At 39.7% G+C, this 11166-nt stretch overlaps 1 non-coding gene across 1 annotated transcript; it reads left to right on the forward strand.

Moving 5' to 3' along the window:
* The first annotated feature begins 953 nt into the window (after positions 1-953).
* Positions 954-1060, forward strand: LOC141636356 (small nucleolar RNA R71). Its single transcript, XR_012540975.1, has one exon. It is a non-coding gene; the product is annotated as a small nucleolar RNA R71 (small nucleolar RNA).
* The last annotated feature ends 10106 nt before the right edge of the window (positions 1061-11166 follow it).

The following is an 11166-nucleotide window of genomic DNA, read 5'->3' on the forward strand; positions in this document are numbered from 1 at the left end:
TTTGCACAACTTCTTCTTTGTCACTAGCTTCCACAACTTCATCCTCAACTTACTTCTTTGGTGCTTCATACCTCGTACCACTCCTCAAGTGGATGGCACTAACCGTTTCATGTCTTGGGGGATTACTTTGAGATGGTAATTGCCCCTTTTGTCTTTGTGAGCTTGAAGATGCTAGTTGAGTCTATTGGGTTTCCAACATTTTGGTGTGGGCTAGGATGTTGTTGATGGTGATTTCCTTTGCTTGATTATCCTTTTGCATTTGAGTTAAAAACTCTTGTTGATTCTTTTGCATTTGGAGGACCGCTTTTTGAACATCAAAACCTTGGTCATTTTGTTGATTGTATAGTGTTTGATTTTGGTAACCTTGGTTTTGGTTGTAAAAGGGTCTTTGATTTTGGTTTCACATGGGAGGTGGGGTGTATGTTGGTTGAGGGTTTTGAACATTTTGGCTTTTGTATGAGAGATTTGGGTGGAATTTGGTGTTTTCATTGTAATAATTTGAATAAGGGGTACCACTCTTGTATGCTTGAAAAGCATTGACTTGTTCATTTGTTCCCTTACATTCACTTTGGTCATGTCCCAAAGTTCCACAATTCTCACATATCCCACTTGGGATTGATGAAGAAGCCGCCATGGCATTAACATGATGCTTTGGTGATTTTGAGGCTTCTTTAAGTCTAGCCATAGCTTTTTCGAACTTCAAATTGATGGTATCAATGTGAGCACTAAGTTGAGCACCCAATTGAGTAATAGAGTCCACTTCATGCTTTCCTCCTCTAGTAGCCTTGCGAGGTCTACTATATTGTGAATTATGGACCGCCATTTCCTCAATCTTGTTCCAAGTTTGATTATCGTCAACTTCGGTGAACATACCATTTGATCTCATGTTGAGAATGTTTCTTGAGTCTTCATAAAGACCATTCCAAAATTGTTTTACCAAGAACCACTCGCTAAGTCCATGATGAGGACATGAGCGACAAATTCCCTTGAATCGCTCCCAAGCTTCATACAAGGATTCTTCATCTCTTTGCTTAAAGCCCGTAATTTGAGCTATTAGCATGTTAGTCTTTTCCGGTGGGTAGAACTTTGTGTATAAAGCTAGAACCAATTTCTTCCAAAAGTCAATTCCGAGAGTAGCCTTATCAAGGCTTTTCAACCATTGTTTTGCGGTGCCAATTAGAGAAAAAGGAAATAATACCCATCGAATTTGGTCTTGAGTTACACCAATTTGAGAAATCGCATCACAATAGTCACAAAAATTCTCCATGTGAGAGTGAGGGTCTTCACTAGGCATCCCCCCCAAATTGGCTTCTTTCGACTAATTGGATAAATGCGGATTTGGCAATGAAATTTCGGGTTAAGTGTTGTGGTGTGGGAGTACCATTGGGTAGGTTCTCCTCGGTTGGTACGGAATGTGATGAAAATTTAGGCATTGTGGGTTGATTTTGTGTTGGATTTTGTGTTGGGTTCTCCTCACCTTCTCTTGCAAAAGGGTTGACGAACTCAATAGTGTTTGGTTGAATATCTACAACCTCACCAATACCTCTCAAAGCTCTTCTAGCAAGTCTTCTAATGTTTGTCAAAGTCCTTTCAATTTGTGATCAAAGGGTAACAAGTTACCTTGTGATCTTCTAGACATGCAAAATATCAAACAACTTGAAAATAATTAGAACAAACCTTGAGGAGTTTTACTTCCCCAAGGCAAAGAAAGACACAACTAATAACAATCTAAGAAAATCTAAATCAAGTTAACACCGTCCCCGGCAACGGCGCAATTTTTGGTCGGTATTCCTCTTTGAGGTTTAGTTTTTGGTACTTGTCGTTAGGAGCACCTAGACCAAAACAATATTTATAACTTCACAAACAACTCTACAATTAGTAAAGAGGCAAGTAAAGGTCGGATCCCAAGGGACGGGTATTGAAGTGAGAATTTCAATTGTAACTAGCGGTGTCTAGGGGTGTCACAATTTGGGGTTTGAATAGAAGATCACTAAACTAAATAGCAATGAAAGTAAACAAGCAAGATGATTAAAAAGGGGTGTAAACAATTGATAAAAGGCACTAGGGTGTCATGGGGTCATAGGGGATTCATGGGAATTGATCATACAAACATATTCTCAAATTATAAGCAAGCAATTATTGTTGTGATGGATCGAGTTGGTTTATATCTTACAATCCTAGGAAAGTTTGGGTTCCGGAGCTGAATCGATTAGATTGTACAACACCTACAAGTCGACTTAATCTTCCCTACTCAACAATATGCATGGTCTAATGAGACTCAAGTTGGCTTATGTCTTACAAGTCTCATTGAAAAGATAGGTGATGGGTAAAAAATGCAAGGATTCATAGGCTCGCATTTCATCAAACATAACATGTGCATAAGTTGAGATCACAACAAGCAAGCAAATAAACTATGAAAACATATTAATTTAAGCATGAATCATCCCCCATGTTGGTTTCCCCTAATTACCCATTAACCCTAGCTAAGGAATCTACTCACTCATTATCATAAAGAACATGCTAGCAAGGTTGTCAATCATACCAACAAAGTAAAACATCATTAATAAATGAAGATAATTAACAATAATTAAAAAGGGATTAAGAGAATTATACCTACTAATGATTCCAACAATAAAGCAAAGAATAATAGAAGTACTTGATGATTAATTGGAAGGTTGTCAATCTCCCAATAATAACCCAAATAATCTTCAATTACCCAAAATGAAAGATGCACAAAAGAGAGATCAAGGAAATGAGATTTGTATTAAGACTTGATTAAAAGTTGATTACAAGATTAAAGAGAGATTAGATTGATATAAACTACACTAGAGACTGCTAAGAAGAACATGATTATCTAATTAGACTAATGGAGTATTTATAGTGGGGATTAGGTACAAAAATTAGGGTTTACTAAGGGCTTTAATGCCAATTAAGTCCTTGAGGAATCGATCCTCTCAGAAAAATATGCGAGTCTCCTTTTTCCTAGTCTTTCCCGAGGTATGCGCATCCTTCATAGAACAAGTAGAAGACGGATTAGCTGTCACACAATCCGAGCGTCCAGAGCACGGGACGAGCGGATTGTGGGTCTTTTGGACGAGCGGATTTGTGGGGTGGACGGGCGGATTGTGGTGGTTTTGGACGAGCGGCCTTCTGAGGAAGAAGCTCGGATTCCTTCTCTTGGACAGGTGGATTGTGGGCAATCTGCTCGGATTGTAGATCAACTTCTTCCTTTCTTCTTTTCTTCCTTTCTCTTCATACAATCCTTGAGGATTTCCTCGGGGATGCAAGGATCTTTTCTCATCATTGCCCATCTACTACAATATGTACAAAGGCCTTCTAGTCTTGTCTTCTCTTTGATGCTTGGTCATTGAATTCAATCAATTTAGCTTCATTTTGCCATGAAAATGCAAGGTTTGCACTCCTTTCCTACCAAGGGATCAAAACCTCAAAGAATATGCAAAACAAAGGACTAAAGAGAATAAATGACCCAAATATGCACTAAAAAGCATGGGAACAAGGCTAATTCGGGGATTAAATATGCTCAAATAATGGTCACATCAATAGCACCTCCCAGAATGGAAACAGATCAGGTAATCCTAGATCCTGAGTACCCTGACAGGTATGTTCTAGTAGGATCTGACGCCCTAAACTGTGTTAGGCCATAACTGGTAAAATTCCTTAAAAATAAATCATCTTGGTTTGCTTGGTCTCATTTTGATATGACTGGAATTAGTGCTGATATAATTACACACAAACTTAATATTGACCAATCTTTTAAGCTTGTGCAACAGAAGAGACGAAAATTTGCACCTGAAAGAAATGCAATAATCAACGAGGAAGTGGAAAAACTTCTGGATATGGGAATGATCAGGGAAGTAATGTACCCTGAGTGGATGGCTAACGTGGTTGTTGTGCAGAAAATGATTGGAAAATGGAGAGTTTGTGTAGATTACACTGACCTGAACAAAGCCTGCCCTAAGGATCCATTTCCCTTGCCGCATATTGATGCAATGGTAGACGCCACAGCAGGGCATGAGATGCTGACATTCATGGATGCCTCCAGTGGATTCAATCAAATAAAAATGCACCCTGCTGACCAGGAAAGTACTGCATTCATTACAGAACGAGGCATATACTGTTACACAGCCATGCCTTTCAGTCTGAAGAATGTAGGGGCAACGTACCAGCGCCTGGTCAACATGATGTTCAAGGATCAAATAGGTGATATCATGGAAGTCTACATAGACGACATGGTAGTAAAGTCCAAAAACGCAGAAGATCATGTGAAGCATTTGGAAGTAGCATTCCAAATATTGGAAAAATACAACATGAAGCTCAACCCTGCAAAATGCCACTAGGAGTCTCTGCAGGTAAGTTTCTTGGTTATATGGTGACAAAAAGAGGCATAGAAGCCAGTCCGGAACAGATAAAAGCTATCCTGAAACTTCAGTCACCCAAGTCTGTCAATGATATTCAGAAATTAACAGGCTGGGTAGCTGCCCTGAACCGATTCATATCAAGATCCTCTGAAAGATATAAAACATTTTATAACCTACTCAAAAAAAATAAGCAGTTCCATTGGACAGATGAGCATGAAGCAGCCTTTCAAGACTTAAAATCGTATCTATCATCTCCACCCTTACTGGCTAAACCAGAGAAGGGGGAACCTCTATCAGTATACTTATCCGTCACTGACACATCAGTCAGTGCAGTCCTAGTAAAAGAACAGGAAGGCCAACAACATCCTGTCTATTATATAAGTAAAAGCCTGCTGTATGCTGAAATGAGGTATAGATGACTTGAAAAATATGTTTTAGCTTTAATTATGTCATGTGCCAAGTTATATCCTTACTTTGAATGTCACCCGATCATAGTTAGGACCAACTTACCCATAAAATCTATCCTACACAAGCCTGAATTGTCAGGTAGGATGGCCAAGTGGTCGGTTCAGCTTAGTACATACGATATTTCCTTTGAACCCAAGACAGCGATTAAATCGTAGGCCTTAGCAGACTTTGTGGCTGATTTCAGCCCTAACCTGGAACCTGACCTGAAAAATGAGGTTAATCAATTAGAAATAAGACCCCAGACTAAGAATGGACTTTATTCGTAGATGGGGTATCTAATGCCAGGGGGATAGGGTTAGGCTTAGTGCTTAAATCGCCACATGGGGACATGATAGCTCAGGCTATAAGCTGTGAGTTCAAAGCTACCAACAATGAAGCAGAATATAAAGCTCTGATAACAGGCTTAAAGGTATGTCTAGACCTCGGTGTTCAAAACCTAAAGGTAAAAACTGATTCACTTTTAATTGTTAATCAAATAAAGGGGATTTATACGGCCAAAGATGCAAAAATGATTTCGTATTTAGAATATGCAAAAAAACCTTACCGCTAAATTTGCTTTATTTTATATAGATCAAATATCAAGAGACCTGAACACGAAGGCTGATGCTTTGGCCAGTCTAGGCTCAAATTTTACCCCTGCAGTCTTCGACAAAATACCAATTGTTCATTTATTAGAACCAAATATCAAGAAACCGAACAAAGTCAACCACATTTAATCGAGATAATTATTCTTCGACCAAACCTTATTATGATTGGTTCCACCAAGGAATATTACCTCAGGGAAGGCATGAAGCAAGGGCTTTTTTTATTAGAGCTTCAACCTATGCTATTATCAGTAACACTTTATTCAAGAGATCGCAGGCAGGACCATACTTGAGATGCTTAGAGCCTTATGAAGCTAAACATGTGCTTCAGGAAATACACGATAGACATTGTGGCAACCATAAAGGAGGAAAAGCCTGGCAAGTAAATTACTGAGGACAGGCTACTATTGGCCAACACTGAGGGCTGATTGCCTGGAATACCGTTCAAAATATGAAGCCTGTCAAATTCATGCACCAATAATACATCAGCCATCTGAACTTCTTCACTCAATTTCTGCACCCTGGCCATTCATGAAGTGGGGCATGGATATTGCAGGAAAGCTGCCTATAGCTCTAGGATAGAAAGTATTCATATTGGCTATGCCTGATTACTTCTCTAAATGGATCGAGGCTGACTCTTTCAGGCAGGTAACCGAAAAAGAAGTAATATCCTTCATCAGGACTGATATTATTTGCAGATATGGAGTCCCATCAGAAATAGTATATGACAACGGAACCCAATTTGTGGGGGAAAAAGACTAAAGCATTATGCCAAGTGATACGTGCATATTATATACACTTTATTAGCGTTTTTGGCACGTATTTCTATGCGTAATTATTAGCTTTAAGCTATTATTTCTCCCGAAACGGTTTACTTTGTATTTCCTATGTCATTATTGCAGGAATGACCGAAAGTAAGCTAAATCGAGCCTTTATCCGTTCCCGGGGGCATTTTATGGAAACTATGAAGTAGAAGCTCGAAACTAGATTGTCTTGGGATGCGTGCATGGAGTTTGGAAGCTGGAATCTACTGCAGCGTCTCTGGTCTATCGACCAAAGACCCCAGTCTATCGACCGTGGAGTTCAGAAGAGGAAGCACTATAGCCCGCACTGTACTGGCTGGTCGATCGACCGTGCCACTTGGTCGATCGACCAGGTATCGAAACTGTGTTTTCTTTTACGTTTTAGTCTTTTGAAAGCCCACTTGTAATTTATCTTATGGGCATAACGTTTATGAGCAATACGTAACAATAATTTGGGTTATGCTTTTCATTATTCAACCACGGAAGTTTTAGATCTAGTTTTAGAGACACGAAGTGGAGGTGACGAGTTTTCAATCAATTGTTTTGTTCATCAAACCCTTTAGTAAGCTTTAATTTAATTGCAATTTTCACTTGTTCTTGTTTATTTTAATTCTAGTTTCTACCAATTTATGTTTAAGCAGTTTAAGTTTAATCCTTTAGTTTTAATTTCCAATTCAATCATGTCAACTTTATTCTATATCGTTAATTTTGTAATTGTTATATTCTTAATCATGCGTAGCTAAATTCTTATACTAGGAATTAGGGAATCCATGGCGTCATGAGTTGATTTTATTAAGTCTAGGTTAAACCCGTACCCACTCTTATTTACTACTGTGAGATTTTACCCTTTGCTAGATTGAGAGATTAGCGGAGTTAGATTTCTTTCAAGTAATTAGAAAACCAGTGGAGCAAAAGCAAACTAGCTCCATTCTAGGATGAAGGAAGACCGAGAGGCCTAGCTCGAATAGGGATTTAGAGGACCTATTTGACATCCTGAGACGGTATTGGACAGACCTTGACTTTACGTGACAGACCCTTAAGCCATGGTGAACCGAAGTTCCTAGCTACTTTTTATTATCTACTTAAACTTCATTTAATTTTCGGTAGTTAGTATAGAATCAATCAACCAAAACCCCCCCATAATTGTTACATTAATAGATTAAAAATAGAAAATAGAATTGATCTCGTCTCTCTGTGGTTCGACCCTTACTATCACTAGCTATAGTTCTAGTTTGGTTTATAAATTTAATTTTGATACAAAACGACGGTATCAAATTTTGGCGCCGTTGCCGGGGAGACGGTGTAATTCTGTTTGCTTTATTTTTAGTTTATTTTTCTTGTCTCAAGGAACTTTGGTTCCATGAGGCCGTTGCTTATCTTTTCCTTCTAGTTTTGCTTGTGCACAGTTAGAAGAAGATTTCGAGAGGAAGACTTGAGTACTCCCGATTTTGCTACAATCATGCCAACCATATATGATCATTCTCAGCCAAAGGTACAAGATATTCCTCAGGGATTTAGCCTCCCTGTTCCTACACATGGGACTTTTGACATCCGCCCCTCTCACATCTCTTTAGTGGAGCGGAACCTGTTTGGGGGATTACCGGATGAAGATCCTGGGGCGTATATGGAGACCTTCACGGATTATTGTTGTTCCATACCTGTACCGGCTGGACTGACCCAAGATAAAGTAAAGGAGATATTATTTCTATACTCCTTGAAAAATTCTGCGCGTGAGTGGTACCGTTACCTTGATAAGGTAGCAGCTGGAGTTACAAACTGGACATCTTTAGCTTTGGCTTTCTACAAAAGATATTATCCGCTTGTGAAAACCAATGCTTTGAGAAGTCAAATCACAAATTTCCAGCAAGGACCCGAAGAGGAATTACATGAAGCATGGGTCCGTTTTAAGAAACTAGTTCGATCTGTTCCTCACCACGGTTTTCAGCAGTGGTACCTTTGCAACAAATTTTATAATGCCTTGTACGATGGCTGCAAATGGTAGGTTCCAAAACAATGTGGAGTCTAATAAAGGTTGGAACACTATTGAGGAGATGGCAGTTCATAGAGCTGAATATGGGAGTTCGCATGGAAATTCGCGAAAGCCAAGTGATGAAATGAGTGTCGTTGTGACACTCATAACTTCTATTAATGCCCGGCTCGAAAAACTTAAGTCTTCTAAGGCTCCCAAGAAAGAAATTGAAATTCCGGTTCATAACTCAAATGAGATCGCGGAATTGAGAGAAATAGTCCGAGCTCTTTTGGTCCAAGTTACGGAAAAAGAAGAAGCTAGGATTGAATCTGCAAGGAATTTTGAGAAGCAGTTGGAGATTTTAGTGGCTAACCAAGTCGCAAATTCTTCAAGCAAATGCGAGGTTCCTATCGAGACGCTTAATGCAATTCACCCTCGCAGTGGTCTCTCATATGACGGTCCTGATGAGCCAAGAAAAGACTCGGAAAATGATGAAAAGTAAGATTTAAATGCTGGTGCGAAAACGAACTCTACGGCCAGTACCAGCGGTCGATCGACCAACAACATCAGTCGATCGACCAGAATCTCTGATGAAAAAGTTTCTGACCAGAAACTATTTGAACCCAGCGCCAAGGGTCGATCGACCAACAACATCAGTCGATCGACCAAAGTTCTTGACGAAAAAGTTTCTGACCAGAAACGATTCGAACCCAACGCATTTGGTCGATCGACCGAGCCCAATGGTCGATCGACTGGGTCTCTAGTGCTGAACGAAAATCCGTCAATTGAATTGCAACATACCTCAGCCAGTGACGATTTGACGGAGATTTTAAACATTCGGAAGACGAAAATTGTCGACCCTACGACAAGTGTTGCTGTCCCGTATCCAGAGCGTTTAAAGAATACAAAGTTGGAGCATAAGTTCGGTAAGTTTTTGGAGATCGTCAAGAATCTCGAGGTAACCATCCCTTTCACTGACTTAATTATCCAGATACCTTCTTACACTAAGTTTATGAAGGACATTTTGAATCATAAGAAAATTTTTAATGATGTTGGTATTATAGCTTTCACGGAGGAGTATCATGTTCTTTCAAGAAACAACGTACCACCTAAATTAAAAGACCCGGGTAGTTTTTCAATTCCATGTACTATAGGTATCCATGAATTTGGGAAAGCCCTTTGTGATCTAGGGGCCAGTGTCAGTGTTATGCCATACTCTGTGTGTGAAAAGTTGAATATAGGTAACCTTAAGGTGACCAATATGACCCTTCAGATGGCAGATAGATCAATTCAGAGTGCCTTAGGAATTTTAGAAGATGTACCCGTTCGAGTGGGTAAGTTCTTTATTCCTGTCGATTTCGTCGTTTTAGACATTGCTGAGGACAGTCAGATACCTATTATCTTAGGTAGACCATTTATACATACGGTTGGGGCCGTAATAGATTTCAAACGCGGAGTCTTGACCTTGGAGGTAGGGGATGACACAATTGAGTTCAGTCTTGCTCGCACTGCGACTGAACCTGCTGATGATGATACGTGTTATTCCGTTGATATTGTTGATATGGCTGTTAATTGTAACTGGAGGGAATCCTTAGCCAAGGATCCTCTAGGTGATCTAAACCGTTTAGATGAGTGTGCAGATAATCCAGCGGAGAATGCTGAGGAGCTAGATGTTTTGGTAGCCTCAATGGAAAGCTACGAGCTCACTGAGGAAGAAGATGAGATGATGATAAGCCTGGCCAACGAGAATTTGGTAAACACTTGCTATACCATTGAAGCTGATTCTGCCTATGCTGTTGAGGTAAAGGTGTCAGAGCATAAGCCACTTCCTCCTAATCTTAAGTATGTCTTTTTAGATGATACGGAGCAATACCCAGCTATTGTTAGTGCTAAACTTGACGATAACCAGCTTTCTGCTTTGATGTGTGTACTTAAGAAAAACAGGAAAGCTTTAAGTTACTCTTTGGATGATATTAAGGGCATCAACCCTGACATTTGTATGCACAGAATTGAGAAGGAGGATGTTCACAAGCCCTACAGACAGGGTCAGCGAAAGCTGAACCCGAAGATGCAGAAGGTTGTCATGGCTAAGGTGATGAAATTACTCGATGCAGGTATTATTTATACAGTTGGCAACTCCAAGTGGGTTAGCCCAGTTCAGGTAGTCCCGAAGAAAGGAGGGACCACTACGGTGCAAAATGAGAAAAATGAATTAATACCAACTCAAGTTGTAACAGGTTGGCGGATGTGCATTGACTACAGACAGTTAAATGCCGCCACAAAGAAAGACCATTTCCCCCTCCCTTTTGTTGACCAGATGACCGAAAGACTAGCCTCTAATAAATTTTTCTGTTTCTTAGACGGATATTCAGGGTTCTTTCATATCCCTATTCATCCGGATGATCGGAGTAAGACCACTTTTACCTGTCCACAGGGTGTTTTTTCATACCGCAGAATGCCTTTCGGATTGTGTAACGCCCCAACTACCTTTCAGAGGTGCATGATGGGGATTTTTTCTGATTATATAGAGAATATTATGGATGTATTTATGGATGATTTCTCAGTTTATGGTAATGACTTTGATCGTTGTTTAGCTAACCTTGATAAAGTCATGCGGTTATTGCATTGATGTTAATCTTGTCTTAAATCGGGAAAAATGTCAGTTCATGGTCAATGAGGGAGTTGTGTTGGGACATTTGATTTCTGATAAGGGCATACATGTTGATAAAGCAAAAGTGCAGGTGATTGAGCAACTGCCTCCTCCTATGAATGTTAAAGGAGTGAGGAGTTTCCTTGGCCATGCTGGTTTTTATCGGCGGTTCATTAAGGATTTTTCGAAAATTGTTAAACTGCTTACACAATTGCTTCTTAAAGATGCTGTTTTTGAGTTTAATGATGAGTGCCTTTTAGCTTTTAACAGGTTAAAGGAGGCCTTAGTTTATGCGCCAATCATTCAGCCACCT

Source organism: Silene latifolia, chromosome Y (assembly GCF_048544455.1).
Source record: "Silene latifolia isolate original U9 population chromosome Y, ASM4854445v1, whole genome shotgun sequence".
NCBI classification, from domain to species: domain Eukaryota; kingdom Viridiplantae; phylum Streptophyta; class Magnoliopsida; order Caryophyllales; family Caryophyllaceae; genus Silene; species Silene latifolia.